Source organism: Dermochelys coriacea, chromosome 10, assembly GCF_009764565.3.
Source record: "Dermochelys coriacea isolate rDerCor1 chromosome 10, rDerCor1.pri.v4, whole genome shotgun sequence".
Taxonomy (NCBI): domain Eukaryota; kingdom Metazoa; phylum Chordata; order Testudines; family Dermochelyidae; genus Dermochelys; species Dermochelys coriacea.
In genome coordinates this window covers 66,416,032-66,431,837 of record NC_050077.1, presented here as the reverse complement: position 1 = coordinate 66,431,837, position 15,806 = coordinate 66,416,032, and the positions used below count along the sequence as shown (strand labels likewise).

The window sequence follows — 15,806 nt, the reverse complement described above, 5'->3', positions numbered from 1 at the left end:
CTAATAAATTTGTTAGTCTCTAAGGTGCCACAAGTACTCCTTTTCTTTTTGCGAATACAGACTAACACGGCTGCTACTCTGAAACAATGTTTATGAGTGCATGGGATGGCAAAGGTGTTCCCTCCAACTGGCTTTACAGTACATCTTCCCTGCAGTAGAAGGTGTGATTGCAACATGGGTAGACATATCCAAGCTAACTTTAATAAGTACCAGTAGTAGTGAAGCCACAGCAGCAGACTTCTGTGTGGACTAACCAAATTAGTATTTGGGATATCGGGTGGGCTTGTGCAGCCTGTTCTGAAGCCTGTGCTGCTGCAGCATCACTGCTATTAAAGAGTAAAGCTAGCTTTGGGTCTGTTTACGCATGCTGCAGTCACACCTCTGATTGCAGTGTAGACATACCCTTTGAGTTAGCAGAGGTTATTTTAAAATCAACTTTGTTTTTACAATATCTTGCATTCATTTTAGGTTACATCTGTTTTAGTTTGTGCTGTCTGTGTTCACTATTGGGATATTTGCTTTTTCACTAATAAAGCAGGGAGGTTGATTTCTCCTTTCCCCACCTTTCTTTAAAGGGGTCTATGCAAAGATGTAGCACTAGAATTACTTTCCCCATTTCTTTTGAGTGTTATCTTATCCTTCCATTATGTAGCAATTTGGAGAGGCTTGCTGAAGTTGTCCTTTTGGCCAACCAATTGGGTAGGTAATACTTGTAACTTATTACAGTTCTTATAGCCCTGCAATACAACATATTTTGATAAAATAGACATATGCTAGACGCTCTTGGCTGAAAGTAAAGAAAAGCTGCTGTTATTTGTGTAAGATTAGCTAAACTTAATGCAAAGTAATTGATTATAGCGGGATGCATGGAAGTGTTTTGTTTTTCTGTGATCAAGTATCTGGTTACATCTCTTGGGATAAGACCCCATTATGTTTGCTTTTGAAGGCATTTTGTATATTTGGATCTGTCCTAATCTTCATTTTGGTTTGTATGGAAGTATTTGTGTCCAAACTTTGCTCTCTGTTTTATTTTAATACTAGGGTGGGTCAACTTTTCAGTCTATTTGTATCCTGGAAGTTGAGACTGAGTCTATGATTGTCAGAGATAGAGGCGTTTGGAGGAGTCGTTTCTCAGGCTTTTTGTGGTTGTGGCCTTCCTGCATGTTTAGAATCATGCTTCTTTACTACCACATAGATGGTTAAGTGACTGTTACAGAAAAACAAAATAAAACAAAAGGTGAGAGCAAAACTTGTACCCTGAAGCCACAATTTCTAGGTGAATAATTCTACATTTCAGTATCTCATTATGTTAGTAATCCATTTACAGCTTTCTTGTTGGTGTCATCTTTTTGATAAAATGTAAAAGCTGAGAGGATTTTCTTTCATACATAAATTCTTTTTTAGATGTTCTGGTTAGGAAGGCTTCTATAATTTAAAGGTTTTACTTGACTCTGTAGATTGAGATGGGGAACAGTGGTGCCTTTTTTTTAGGAATTTATAGTTCTTCAGATTTCCATGGTTGAATGGAACTCTGGTTCTTCCTAACTTCCAGCAAAACTGTGTTGACCAATTCTGAACTGAGGTCCTTACACACACAGCATAGGTTTTTCTAGTTAGGTGGCTGGAACTTTAATGTCTGTTTTATTTATACAAACTTTTTTTGGGAGGGTGGGGATCAAACAAATTAACCAGGTGGCAAACCGGAGTACTCTGACTGCAGCCATATCCTTTATCAATTGCTTTCTGGTGACTTAGTTTTGGCCGGGCACCAGCAGGGGGACCGCAGGGAGGAGGAGAATAAATCTCTTTGCCCTTAGCACCAACATGGTTGGCAGAACCAAAGAGTCACTTTAAGTGAAACACTGAACAATCCCGCACCCTGCTGGATACATGGGAAAGACTTTAGTCTCAACTGGAACAAGCCATCCAAAAATCTAAAAGGAAGTCTTAGGCATCAATTTGCTTTTTCTCATTTTTAAAGACTGTAAATAAAAGAACACTCTTCAGGCCCCAGTTATGATGCATGCAACTCTTAGTTTGAGAGAGCCTGTTCTGTCAGAAAACCTATGACTTCAAGCCCCACTCCCAAAAATCTGCTGTTCAGTTTTTAAGCACGAGCAGGAGTACATTACATTGGCAAGTCACATAGTATGTCTCCTGTCTCCGACTGGCTGAGCATACCCAATATGATCAGGAAGTTCAGGCTACCCAGAAGCCTTTTTCATTTGTTTGGGGAATTGGGGTTGATTTGAGCTCTCTAATTCATCTGGTAAAATCAAATTAAAAACATTTTCTCTTAGCCTCTCTGTCTGACTGAGTTTGGTAGCTAAGAACCTAATAAATAGGTTTCAGAGTAGCAGCTGGTTAGTCTGTATCCACAAAAAGAACAGCAGTACTTGTGGCACTTTAGAGACTAACAGATTTATTAGAGCATAAGCTTTCGTGGGCTACAGCCAGTGGTGGGCTGGAGCCGGTTCGCAGTGGTTCGCTGGAACCAGTTGTCAAATTTAGAAGCCCGGCCAAAAGTTCGCCATAGGCGCCGACTCTGTGGGTGCTCCGGGGCCAGAGCACCTACAGGGAAAATTTGGTGGGTGCAGAGCACCCACCGGCAGCTCCCCACCCCGCGCCTGGCCCCAGCTCACCTCCGCTCCGCCTCCTTCCCTGAATGTGTCTCCCTGTTCTGCTTCTCTGCACCCCCCCCTGTTTCCCGTGAATCAGCTATTCGTGCGGGAAGCCTGGGAGGGCTGAGAAGCAAGCAGTGGTTTCGTGCTCAGGCCCAAGGAGGTGGAGCAGAGGCGAGCTGGGGCGGGAGGGTGCGAGGAGGGCTGCCCACGCCGCAGCAGGTAACCCAGGGGGTGCGCAGGGGAACCGCTCCCCACCCCAGCTCACCTCCGCCTCCCTGGGCCTGAGTGCGAAGCTGCCGCTTGCTTCTCAGCCCTCCCCGGCTTCCTGCGCGAACAGCTGATTCGCGGGAAGCCGGTGTGGGTCGAAGAAGCAGAGCGGGGCGGCGCGTTCAGGGAGGAGGCAGAGGTGAGCTGGGACCGGGCGCGGGGCAGGGAGCTGCTGGTGAGTGCTCTGCACCCATCAAATTCTTACCCATGGAGTCGGTGCCTAAGGCACCACTTTTGATGTGATCAGTGGGGGAGCAGCTGCTCCCCCTTTCCCCTCCCCAGCTATGCTACCCCAACCCTAGGAGCCAGAGGGACCTGCCAGATGCTTCCTGGGAGCTGCCCCAGGTAAGCACCGCCAGGACTCCCCACCTCACCCCTTGGCAGGTCCCTCTGGCTCTTAGGGGTGGGGCGCGGTGGGCATCCACTACGGTGGCCCATGAGACCCTCCTGCCCGGTTCTGGGGGCAGTCAGGGGACAGGGGAGGGGGTGGATGGGGCAGGAGTCCCAGGGATGGGGGTGGGGAAGGAGTCCCCGGGGGCAGGGGTGGGCCACGACCCCCTTGTGGGGTGAGGAGGGAATCGGTTGTTAAGATTTTGACAGCTCATCACTGGCTACAGTCCACTTCATTGGATGCATAGAGTGGAACATATAGTAAGAAGATATAGATATATATATATATATGAAGATATATATATATATATATATATATACACATACATAAATACATACACACAGAAAAGGTGGAAGTTGCCATACAAACTGTGAGAGGCTAATTAGTTAAGATGAGCTATTATCAGCAGGAGAAAAAAAACTTTTGTAGTGATAATCAAGATGGCCCATTTAGACAGTTGACAAGAAGGTGTGAGGATACTTAACTTAGGGAAATAGATTCAATAAGTGTAATGACCCAGCCACTCCCAGTCTCTATTCAAACCCAAGTTAATAGTATCTAGTTTGCATATTAATTCAAGCTCAGCAGTTTCTCGTTAGAGTCTGTTTTTGAAGCTTTTCTGTTGCAAAATTGCCACCCTTAAATCTTTTACTGAGTGACCAGAGAGGTTGAAGTGTTCTCCTACTGGTTTTTGAATGTTATGCTTGGTGTTAGATTTGTGTCCATTTATTCTTTTGCGTAGAGACTGTCCTGTTTGGCCAATGTACATGGTAGAGGGGCCTTGCTGGCACATGACGGCATATATCACATTGGTAGATGTGCAGGTGAACGAGCCCCTGATGTCGTGGCTAATGTGATTAGGTCCTATGATAGTGTCACTTGAATAAATATGTGGACAGAGTTGGCATTGGGCTTTGTTGCAAGGATAGGTTCCTGGATTAGTGTTTTTGTTGTGTGATGTGTGGTTGCTGGAGAGTATTTGCTTCAGGTTGGGGGGCTGTCTGTAAGCGAGGACTGGTCTGTCTCCCAAGATCTGTGAGAGTGAGGGATCATTTTTCAGGATAGGTTGTAAATCTTTGATGATATGCTGGAGAGGTTTTAGCTGGGGACTGAAGGTGACAGCTAGTGGCATTCTGTTATTTTATTTGTTGGGCCTGCCCTGTAGTAGGTGACTTCTAAATAGGGCTGTCGATTAATCACAGCTAACTCAGATGATTAACTCAAAAAAATTCAATCGCGGTTTGTAACATTGTCTAATTAAAACATAATTATGCAAACCATTGTTGCTACAACTATTATATAATTTCAGCAAATTTTATACAAAATATAACTCATGGTCAGAAAGGGTTAAGCAGTTTGCAGGCTGAATGACCCAGAGCTCTCCTTTAAAGTCATATTAAAAAGGTATGCGAATGGTAATTAGAGCCATTCATGGTAGATAGGCTAGAACTTTGAAATGCAAACCTATATTATTAGACGTAAAAGGTAATATTAATTGTATGTATCTTTGATGCTAGCCATGTAAACAGACGGTTTCTGTCTGTCACTATAACTATTAATTCAGAGATCAAAAGGGAATATTAACATTTAGATGAATCTTGGGTGAAGTAATGTCATTGTGTATATGTCTCTTTGAAGTTTGTGATAGACTGCCTAATGAATAAATTGCCCTATGTTAATTTGTGTAACTAATTGCTGGTGGTGTTTAGGAAGCAGAAGGTTACATCAAAAGCCTATTGTTTACCCAGGACTGTATGGTCAAGTGGCTGCTAGAAAACTGTATAAAAGACCATTGGGTCCTGATCCTGTTTATCTCAGATCTGCTTGAGGTTTCATGCAGGGGAAACCTAAGCCACAAGAACTGAGATCCCAGTTCTGACTAAACCATCCTGAAATATAAACATTCAACTATAATGTATGGACTATTTCTGAAAGAACTCTTTGCAACTAAAAGGTCACCATCTCTGCTGTGTATCTGAACCTCAAGAATTGAACTCTTGTCTGCATGTATATTGATCTTTTAACCAAACTCTCTCTCTCTTTTCTTTTTTAATAAATTTTAGTTTAGTTAATAAGAATTGGCTATAGCATGGTAAGGTCTGGAATATTCATTAACCTGGGAGGCAATGTGTCCGATCCTTTGGGTTTGACAGAACCATTTCTTTTATATGATGAAATAAGATTTTCAGAAATCTTCATCATATTTGTCTTGGGTACTTGGATGGAGGCCTGAGGCTGGGCTACTTCAAGGGAACTGTGTTGTTAGGCAACAAATGAGGTAATAAAGAAGCTGATTTTGCTGTCTTGGTAAATCTAAGTATTGAAAATATCCACTAGCTTTGGGGATTATCTGCCCATTCTTTGCAGTTCACCTTAATTAAGTAACCTCAGCTGGCCCCCACTGGGACCCCAGTCACACGGTTAAAAAAATTAATCGCGGTTAATCACAGTTTTAATTGCACTGTTAATAGAATACCAATTGAAATTTATTAAATATTTTGGATGTTTTTCTACATTTTCAAATATGTTGATTTCAATTACAACACAGAATACAAACTGTACAGTGCTCACTTTATATATTATTTTTTATTGCAAATGTTTGGTCTGCAAAAATGATAAACAAAAGAAATAGTATTTTTCAGTTCACCTCATACAAGTACTGTATCTCTTTATCATGAAAATGCAACTTACAATTGTAGCTTTTTTTGTTACTCAAACTGTAGTAAATAACTGTACTCAAAAACAAAACAATGTAAAATTTTAGAGCCTACAAGTCCACTCAGTCCTATTTCTTGTTCAGTCAATCACTAAGACAAACAAGTTAGTTTACATTTACGGGAGATAATGCTGTCTGCTTTTTATTTACAATGTCACCTGAAGGTGAGAACAGGCGTTCACATGGCACTTCTGTAGCTGGCATTGCCAAGTCTTTTTATGCCAGATATGCTAACCATTTGCGTACCCTTTCATGCTTGGGCCACCATTCCAGCGGACATGCTTCCATGCTGATGACACTCATTGAAAAAATAATGCATTAATTAAATTTGTGACTAAATTCCTTGGGGGAGAATTGTATGTGTCCTGCTCTGTTTTACCCACATTCTGCCATACATTTCATGTTATAGCAGTCTCGGACGATAACTCAGCACATGTTCGTTTTTAGAACACTTTCACTGCAGATTTGACAAAACACACTCGACCCAAGATTTAAAAATCAGAAGTGCCTTCCAAAATCTGAGCGGGACGAGATGTGGAGCATGCTTTCAGAAGTCTTAAAAGGGCAACACTCCAATGCGGAAATTACAGAACCCAAACCACCAAAAAAGAAAATCAACCTTCTGTTGGTGGCATCTGACTCTGATGAAAATGAACATGCATCAGGTCGCAGCGCTTTAGATCTTTATCGAGCAGAACCCATCGTAAGCATGGATTCATGTCCTCTGGAATAGTTGTCGAAGCAGGCCTTGAAAGTTCTTAAAAACAAGAATGTCCTACAATCAAATCCAGTTCTACAGAGAAGATTCAGCACACATCTGTATGGTCACTTGGCTTCCCAGAACTAGAACTGAGACTAAACTTCAGCTTTGAAGCAATATGATTCTGATCTTAGTGAAACAATCTCCTCCTTTTAGAACTAAGATATAATTATGTGGATTATATATAAGAATTCCCAATAACTGGGAGAATTATAAAAGGTAGTAACTGTTAGGGCCGGGTAATGGGTAGCCAGACCCTGAGGTCGGAGCCAAGGTCAGAGTCACGGACCAGCAGTCAAGAGTCGGCTGGGTCAGATCAGGGAGATCAGAAGCAGGAGACAAACTTGAGAGCAGAACCATGAATCGGTAACCAGAGTCAGGCCAGGTTGGGATACCAGGGAGTCAGAGGTGGGGACAAACCAGAAATCAGAATCACAAGTTGGATGCCAGAAGCCAATCCAGGTCAGGATGCCAGGAAATTAAGCTGGGGAGCAGGAAGCATAAGGCACACAGTCTAGAGCAGGGTGGATCTCAATTGCATGGACAATTCGTGTTCCTGTGCTGGGTTTATATAGAAGCTGTGGACCTATCACGACCCCCAGTACTCTGACAATCTGGTTTCAGGACTGGAATCTTCTGTCGGGGTTCAGCTTCTGCCCGAGCAACTGTTAACAGTTCACTAGATGGCAGATTGGAGCTTACTAGCTCCTAAGTGTCCTGTGGACCAGTGTTCAAGACCTGTGGTTCCTGACCACTTCTTAGTAGGGCTGTGTAGTGATTAAAAAAATTAAACAATAATAGAATACCATTTATTTAAATATTTTTAATAAATACATTTTCAAATATATTGATTTCAATTAAAATACAGAATACAAAGTGTACATATTATATTATTTTTTATTACAAATATTTGGTCTATAAAAATGATAAACAAAAGAAATAGTAAAAACAACGAGGAGTCCTTGTTGCACCTTAGAGACTAACAAATTTATTTGGGCATAAGCTTTCGTGGGCTAGAACCAAGTTCAAAATAGTATTTTTCAGTTCACCTCATACATGTACTGTAGCGCAATTTCTTTATCTTGAAAGTACAATTTACAAATGTAGATTATTTTTGTTACAATGTTTTTTAAATGCAAGATTCTGACACAAAAAGAATGTATAAATCTATTTTAAACTGAATGTGTAAGGGTTCATGCAGCATGTACAGTACCCGTTTTTCTTCCCTAAACACCATCTATCTCTTCTTAAAATCATTGCAAGTCATACAATCTCTACTGGTCTGGACTCTGTCTACTAATATCTCAAATTCAAGACTCATTCCATGAACAGGAGTGAAGGGGCCAATAAGCACCTCTTGTCCAAGTGTGACACCCCTTCGCCCCAACCCCTGTTCCAGGAGCATGTGTGATTTAGGCTATCTCTACAATGGTGCATATACTCAGTTACTGGACCATGTTCATGCCTGCACATGCTCCCCATACCCATACTGCGTGTCCATATATGATGTGCTGGACACAAGTATAATACTGTGTATATGCATATACCCATATCTCATGACCTCTGCTGTTGCATGATATAGTGCTGCCATTTCAGGAGCAGCATCCCAGGGTTCTGTGCATCACAGGAGACATTCTAGGAACTGCTTTGCTCTGTATTGTTGGCACATTTCCCCGCCTTCATGCATTTGCAATGGCAGTTCCTGATCACATCTCCCTTCACTTGTTCCCTGCGAAACTGGGTGAAAGATATGGAACAATGGGACTATGTTGATGTGGTTCTACTCCTTATTGCAGGACAAATAGTTATGCAGTGGAATAGGTGACTGGATGGGATGCTGAATAAAATTTGTGCAGAACTTTGTGACATGTTGAAGACAGCTGACCTTGAGGGTCAATGACCAGTCATTCAGTTCACATGGTACGGATATGGTGAATACCAGTATTACCATGGTATGTCTTTTGGTGGACTGTCGCTTCTGATGCAGGAAAACCAGCAAGGTGTGGTGGGATCACATCATTTTGGAAACCTGGGATGACCAACAGTGGCTATGAATTTTGTCTCTAGCACATGTGGATGTGCGGCCTGAACTAATTTGCTGTGATAGAAATAGGATGTGTTACTATAAAGTTTGAGAACCCACTGAAAGCGTAAAATGTAACAAAATCCTTTTTGACTTACAGTTTGCGGGTTAAAGAAAATTCCTAATTAACCACTGGTGTTATACAAACTCTCACTGAAGTCCAATCAAGGCTGATTTAAAAAAAAGGTTTTTGCAATTTGAGTCAAACATTTCTCACAGTGGAAGAAGGTCTAGTACTTTGGTTCTGTTACTTGCTGTGGACCTTAAATTCTTACTCTGGCTTCACAAGAGTGGGCCCTATATAAATTGCTGCCAGATGTAAATAATAAAGTTATCTTATTCCGTTCACTAATACAAGACCCCATTCTTTGTATTGTCAATGTATTTTACATTTGGAATATTGCTCCTATTAAGATTTAATCATCCAAGAGACAGTTTTGCTTGCTGTAGACTTTGCTGCCTTAAAATACTTTAAAAATAACCCTCTTGTGGGATTAATCTGAAAGATTGTGTGTCCTTCCTTTGCTGGCTTCATGGTCACTGAGTAAAGCAGTCAGCATGAGGATAGCCTTTTTAATTAGATGTAGTTTTGTTGTTATCTTGGTATAAATTGTCCAAAGAGCAGATGAATAATTTGCGTTCATTTTCTTTATAATTTTTTAAATAAAATTCTGACACATGAGGCCTGATTCTGTAAGGTGCGGAACACTCTGAAGCTTGCATATTATTTGCACACAAATTTTAATAACTGTTTGTTTTGTAAGATTATTTGGCCCAAAATGTTTATTAAGTCAAGTAATATGATGGTTTACGTAAACATTCAGCTTCTATTTAGGACACTGGCAAAGCCATTTTCTAAAGTTGGTAATGGGCTGCGGATGGTTTCATACGACAGAAATTAAAGCTTTTCCTATCCTTAAATATAATAATCCTTGTAGCACAAGGAAACTTGGACCCCTTGTAATTGGGGGTGAGTCATTTATAAATGGTATCCAATCTCTGGAAAAAGTGAAGTACTAAGGTATGAAACTGACAGTTCAATAGAACTCCTGCCCCCAAAGTTTGGATGTTTAAATTTAGTTTCTGAGAACTTTGAGACTTTCCTCCCTCCATGTCATTTTCATGTACCATAATTTTTCTCCCTCCCCGCCCATGTCCGAATCAGATATTTATTTTTTCCTTTTTTTTTTTTTTTTTTTGCAACTCCCCCATCTTTCTTCCTGTTCTTCTTTCCTGCTAGTTTTTTAAGATCCTAGTCCTGCATTATAATTCAGTAACATGAACTCCTGTGTCTGTGTGGGATTCAATTAAGGCCAATGCGATTACACATGAGCAAGGCATTCATGTTAGCAGATTCCATTGAAGGACTGAAACCTAATTGATAACTGGTTTCAGAGTAGCAGCCATGTTAGTCTGTATTTGCAAAAAGAAAAGGAGTACTTGTGGCACCTTAGAGACTAACAAATTTATTTGAGCATAAGCTTTCATGAGCTACAGCTCACTTCATCGGATGAATTCAGTGGAAAATACAGTGGGGAGATTTATATACACACACAGAGAACGTGAAACAATGGGTGTTATCATACACACTGTAAGGAGAGTGATCACTTAAGATGAGCTATTAACTGCGGGGGCAGGGGGAAGGGGAGAAAACCTTTTGTAGTGATAATCAAGGTGGGCCATTTCCAGCAGTTGATGAGAACATCTGAGGAACAGTTGGGGGTGGGGTGGGGGGAAATAACATGGGGAAATAGTTTTACTTTGTGTAATGACCCATCCACTCCCAGTCCTTATTCAAGCCTAAGTTAATTGTATCCAGTTCGCAAATTAATTCCAATTCAGCAGTCTCTCGTTGGAGTCTGTTTTTGAAGTTTTTTTGTTGAAGAATAGCTACTCTTAGGTCTGTAATAGAGTGACCAGAGAGATTGAAGTGTTCTCTGACTGTTTTTTGAATGTTATAATTCTTGACGTCTGATTTGTGTCCATTTATTCTTTTACGTAGAGACTGTCCAGTTTGACCAATGTACATGGCAAAAAGGTTGACAAAGGAGGTGCTGTCGTTATCATGAATAGGTCGGAATACGAACAAGAGGCTACTAGGCAGCTCTCCAACACCACTTTCTACAAGCCATTACCCTCTGATCCCACTGAGAGTTACCAAAAGAAACTACACCATTTGCTCAAGAAACTTCCTGAAAAAGCAAAAGAACAAATCTGCACAGACACACCCCTGGAACTCCAACCTGGGGTACTCTATCTGCTATCCAAGATCCATAAACCTGGAAATCCTGGATGCCCCATCATCTCAGGCATTCGCATCCTGACAGCAGGATTGTCTGGCTATGTAGACTCCCTCGTTAGGCTCTACACAACCAGCACTCCCAGCTGTCTTCAAGACACCACTGACTTCCTGAGGAAACTACAATTCATCGGTGATATTCCTGAAAACACCATCCTGGCCACTATGGATGTAGAAGTCCTCTACACCAACATTCCACACAAAGATGGACTACAAGCCGTCAGGAACAGTATCCCTGATAATGTCATGGCTAACCTGGTGGCTGAATGTTGTGACTTTGTCCTCACTCATAACTATTTCACATTTGGTGACAATGTATACCTTCAAATCAGCAGCACTGTGATGGGTACCCGCATGGCCCCACAGTATGCCAACATTTTTGTGGCTGACTTAGAACAACGCTTTCTCAGCTCTCGTCCCCTAATGCCCCTACTCTACTTGCACTACATTGATGACATCTTCATCATCTGGACCCATGGAAAAGAAGCCCTTGAAGAATTCCACCATGATTTCAACAATTTCCATCCCACCATCAACCTCAGCCTGGACCAGTCCACACAAGAGATCCACTTCCTGGACACTACGGTGCTAATAAGCGATGGTCACATAAACACCACCCTATACCGGAAACCTACTGACCGCTATTCTTACCTACATGCCTCCAGCTTTCATCCAGATTATACCACACGATCCATTGTCTACAGCCAAGCTCTACAATACAACCACATTTCCTCCAACCCCTCAGACAGATACAAACACCTACAAAATCTCAATCAAGCATTCTTACAACTACAGTACCCACCTGCTGAAGTGAAGAAACAGATTGACAGAACCAGAAGAGTACCCAGAAGTCACCTAGTACAGGACAGGCCCAACAAAGAAAATAACAGAACACCACTAGCCATCACCTTCAGCCCTCAACTAAAACCTCTCCAATGCATCATCAGGGATCTACAACCTATCCTGAAGGACGACCCATCACTCTCACAGGCCAGTCCTTGCTTACAGACAGCCGCCCAACCTGAAGCAAATACTCACCAGCAACCACACACCACACAACAGAACCACTAACCAGGAACCTATCCTTGCAACAAAGCCCGTTGCCAACTATGTCCACATATCATATTTGGGGGACACCATCATAGGGCCTAATCACTTCAGCCACACTATCAGAGGCTCGTTCACCTGTGCATCTACCAATGTAATATATGCCATCATGTGCCAGCAATGCCCCTCTGCCATGTACATTGGTCAAACTGGACAGTCTCTACGTAAAAGAATAAATGGACACAAATCAGATGTCAAGAATTATAACATTCAAAAACCAGTTGGAGAACACTTCGATCTCTCTGATCACTCGATTACAGACCTAAAAGTGGCTATTCTTCAACAAAAAACTTCAAAAACAGACTCCAACGAGAGACTGCTAATTGGAATTAATTTGCGAACTGGATACAATTAACTTAGGCTTGAATAAGGACTGGGAGTGGATGGGTCATTACAAAGTAAAACTATTTCCCCCTTTTATTCCCCCACCCCCCACTGTTCCTCAGATGTTCTTGTCAACTGCTGGAAATGGCCCACCTTGATTATCACTACAAAAGGTTTTCTCCCTCCCAGCCCCCGCTGCTAATAGCTCGTCTTAAGTGATCACTCTCCTTACAGTGTGTATGATAACAGCCATTGTTTCATGTTCTCTGTGTGTGTATATAAATCTCCCCACTGTATTTTCCACTGAATGCATCTGATGAAGTGAGCTGTAGCTCACGAAAGCTTATGCTCAAATGAATGTATTAGTGTCTAAGGTGCCACAAGTGCTCCTTTTCTTTTTGCTAATTGATCACTGTGCTGATTGGGGGAAACAGGAACGTGTTTTCAGTAGGGGTGTCAATTAATTGGATTTAACTCAAGCAATTAATGCAAAACAAATTAACTAGATTAAAAAAGAGTCGTGATTAATCACAGTTTTAATCTCACTGTTAAACAATAATAGAATTTACATTTATTATAAATATTTTTGGATGTTTTCTCTATTTTCAAATATATTGATTTCAATTACAACACAGAATACAGAGTACATTGCTCACTTTATTATTTTTGATTACAAATATTTGCATTGTAAAAAACATAAAAGAAATAGTATTTTTCAATTCACCTCATAAAAGTACTGTAGTGCAAACTCCTTATCGTGAAAGTGCAATTTACAAATGTCAAATTAATTTTTTTATATAACTGCATTCAAAAACAAAACCTTGTAAAACTTTAAAGCTTACAAGTCCCCTCAGTCCTACTTCTTGTTCAGCCAGTAGCTAAGACAAACAAGTTTGTTTACATTTACGTGAGCTAATGCTTCCTGCTTGTTATTTACAATGTCGATCGGGAATCATACAATTCTCCCCCAAGGAGTTCAGTCACAAATTTAATTAATGCATACTTTTTTTAAAGAGAGTCCTTAGCATGGAAGCATGTTCTCTGGAATGGTGGTTGAAGCATGAATGGGCTTACAAATACCTGCACATAAATACCTTGCAATGTTGGCTGCAACAGTGCCATGTGAATACCTGTTCTCACTTTCAAGTGATGTAAATAAGTGGGTGGCATTATCTCCGATAAATGTAAACAAACTTGTTTGTCTTAGCTATTGGCTGAACAAGAAGTAGGACTGAGTGGACTTGTAGGCTCTAAAGTTTTTTAAATAGTTGTGTTTTTGAGCGCAAGTTATGTAAAAAAATTTTTTTACATATGTAAGTTGCTCTTTCACAATAAAGAGATTGCACTACAGTACTTGTATGAAGTGAATTGAAAAATACTATTTTTTATCTTTTTTATGGTACAAACATTTGTAATAAAAATAATATACAGTGAGCACTGTACACTTTGTATTCTGTGTTGTAATTGAAATCAATATATTTGAAAATGTAGAAAAACATCCAAAATATTTATAATAAATTTAAATTGGTATTCTATTATTGTTTAATAGTGCAGTTAAAACTGTGACTATTTTGTAATCTCGTGATTAATTGCAATTTTTTTTAATCATTTGACAGCCCTAATTTTCAGTAAAGGTTTTTCAGGTTTTTTTTTAACCTTTTTTGTGTGTTTTATTGTTGATTTAAAATTCTGACAAACTGTACTGATCACTCTGTCCTAATTTAGATGATTCCCATTCTCATTTCCTCCATTCCTTTCCAACAGTGTGACAATACACAGTTCCCTAGAGAGATTGATGGAACGACATCACAAGAGGTTTTTTTTAATAGCATTGTATTATATTAGTTATTTTTGGAATTTAAAAAACTTGGCTGTTTAAATAGATTTGTCTTAAAATAGCAAAAGCTTAATCCATTTGCAGGACTATCTGTCTGCAAAATTAATAAAACATTATACAAAGGGCTTCATTATATCTATAGATCATATTTAAATAAGGTTTGACATGTATGGGGGAGTGCTGGAGCAGTATTTTACTGTGTCTCACTTGTCATTCACAAAACCTCATAATTCTCTACTTGCCATAGTAATAATCCCAGAATTCCATGCTTCCTCCCAATTTCCTGAACCTCTTCTCCTCTAATTTTCCAAGCTCCATTTGTGAGTGGAACACCAAAGTGAATTTGGTAAAATCTGTAAAGTGTTGAGGAGTTTTTTGTTAATTTCATTTTGAAGCGTGGTGCCTGGTAGTCTGCTTGCCCATGTATCCTACTGACCTTGCTGGAAAAACTAAACCCATGTAAACCCAACAAAAACGCATGTAACTGGTTTTAAAACTATAGGATATTTTGATGCTATGACTAAAAATACAGTTGAACAGATTAAAAATATATAATAAAGAAAACATTGCTTTAGAGTTGACAGCTGCTGTCTGAGACAATTTGAAGTAGGTAGAGTATTGAACTCTAAAATAATTTGTTTATAATATGGAAAGCACTCTTTGCTTTCTGGTATAGATGGTACCACTGGTAGTTGGCTTTACCAAGGGTTAAAAGGTGCTGTAATTCCAGGAATTAAAATGCTTTCTAAAAATATATCATCACCTTGGTGCTGGTTTTAATTCCAGGAAAAGGGATAATTGCTCTCCTGTGTGTGTGGAGGTGGGGAAAGGGGGAGGATAATTCATTTGACTTATATCATTACTGTATTTGTTCCTGGCTTTTCTTCTTTTTGAGGCTGTTTTTGTTTAGCCATTTTTATTTCACTCAATTAATTACAAGATTGGTACAAGCATGTTTTTAATTTTAATGTTGTAAAAGCTTTTAAAGATAAACACTTTCCTTTATAACTTGGTAGCATATTTACCTCTCTCACACAGGTCTGTTTGGTTCCATGGAAGTCTTCTTTGAACATGATATACTGTATTCTTGATGAGAAACAAAAGGAGGGTCCCAAGGCACGCTGAGTGTGACACCGTGTCAGTGAACAGGTGTGGTAGAGAAAGCAGCTACAAAGCAGCGACAGCAGCTGCAAGAGGAGAAGCAGAAGTTACCCTTTCTGCACATCTGTATAATATTTTGTTTTCAACCCTCTGCTTTAAAGTCCGTCTTCCCCCACCCCTTCCCCCCCCCCGGCAATGCCTCACTCTTTTCTGTTGAAAGAGCATGATTGTTTATCTAAGAGTCTCCTTCAGTGGTAAGTGGCCAAGTGTGTGACTTGTAGCTTTTATCTCCTTTTA

At 40.3% G+C, this 15,806-nt stretch overlaps 2 long non-coding RNA genes across 2 annotated transcripts in view; one reads left to right on the top strand and one right to left on the bottom strand.

The window, feature by feature from the left end:
* Positions 1–15,806, top strand: part of LOC119862611 — a 53,439-nt gene that overhangs the window by 25,619 nt on the left and 12,014 nt on the right. The window contains exon 4 of the long non-coding RNA XR_006274952.1: positions 15,447–15,557. This is a non-coding gene — a long non-coding RNA (uncharacterized LOC119862611). The remainder of the gene's footprint in view (positions 1–15,446; positions 15,558–15,806) is intronic.
* LOC119862612 lies at positions 7,719–15,767 on the bottom strand. Its single transcript, XR_005295307.1, has 3 exons — positions 15,714–15,767; positions 15,434–15,595; positions 7,719–8,856 (listed from the first exon to the last, which is right to left on the bottom strand). It is a non-coding gene; the product is annotated as an uncharacterized LOC119862612 (long non-coding RNA).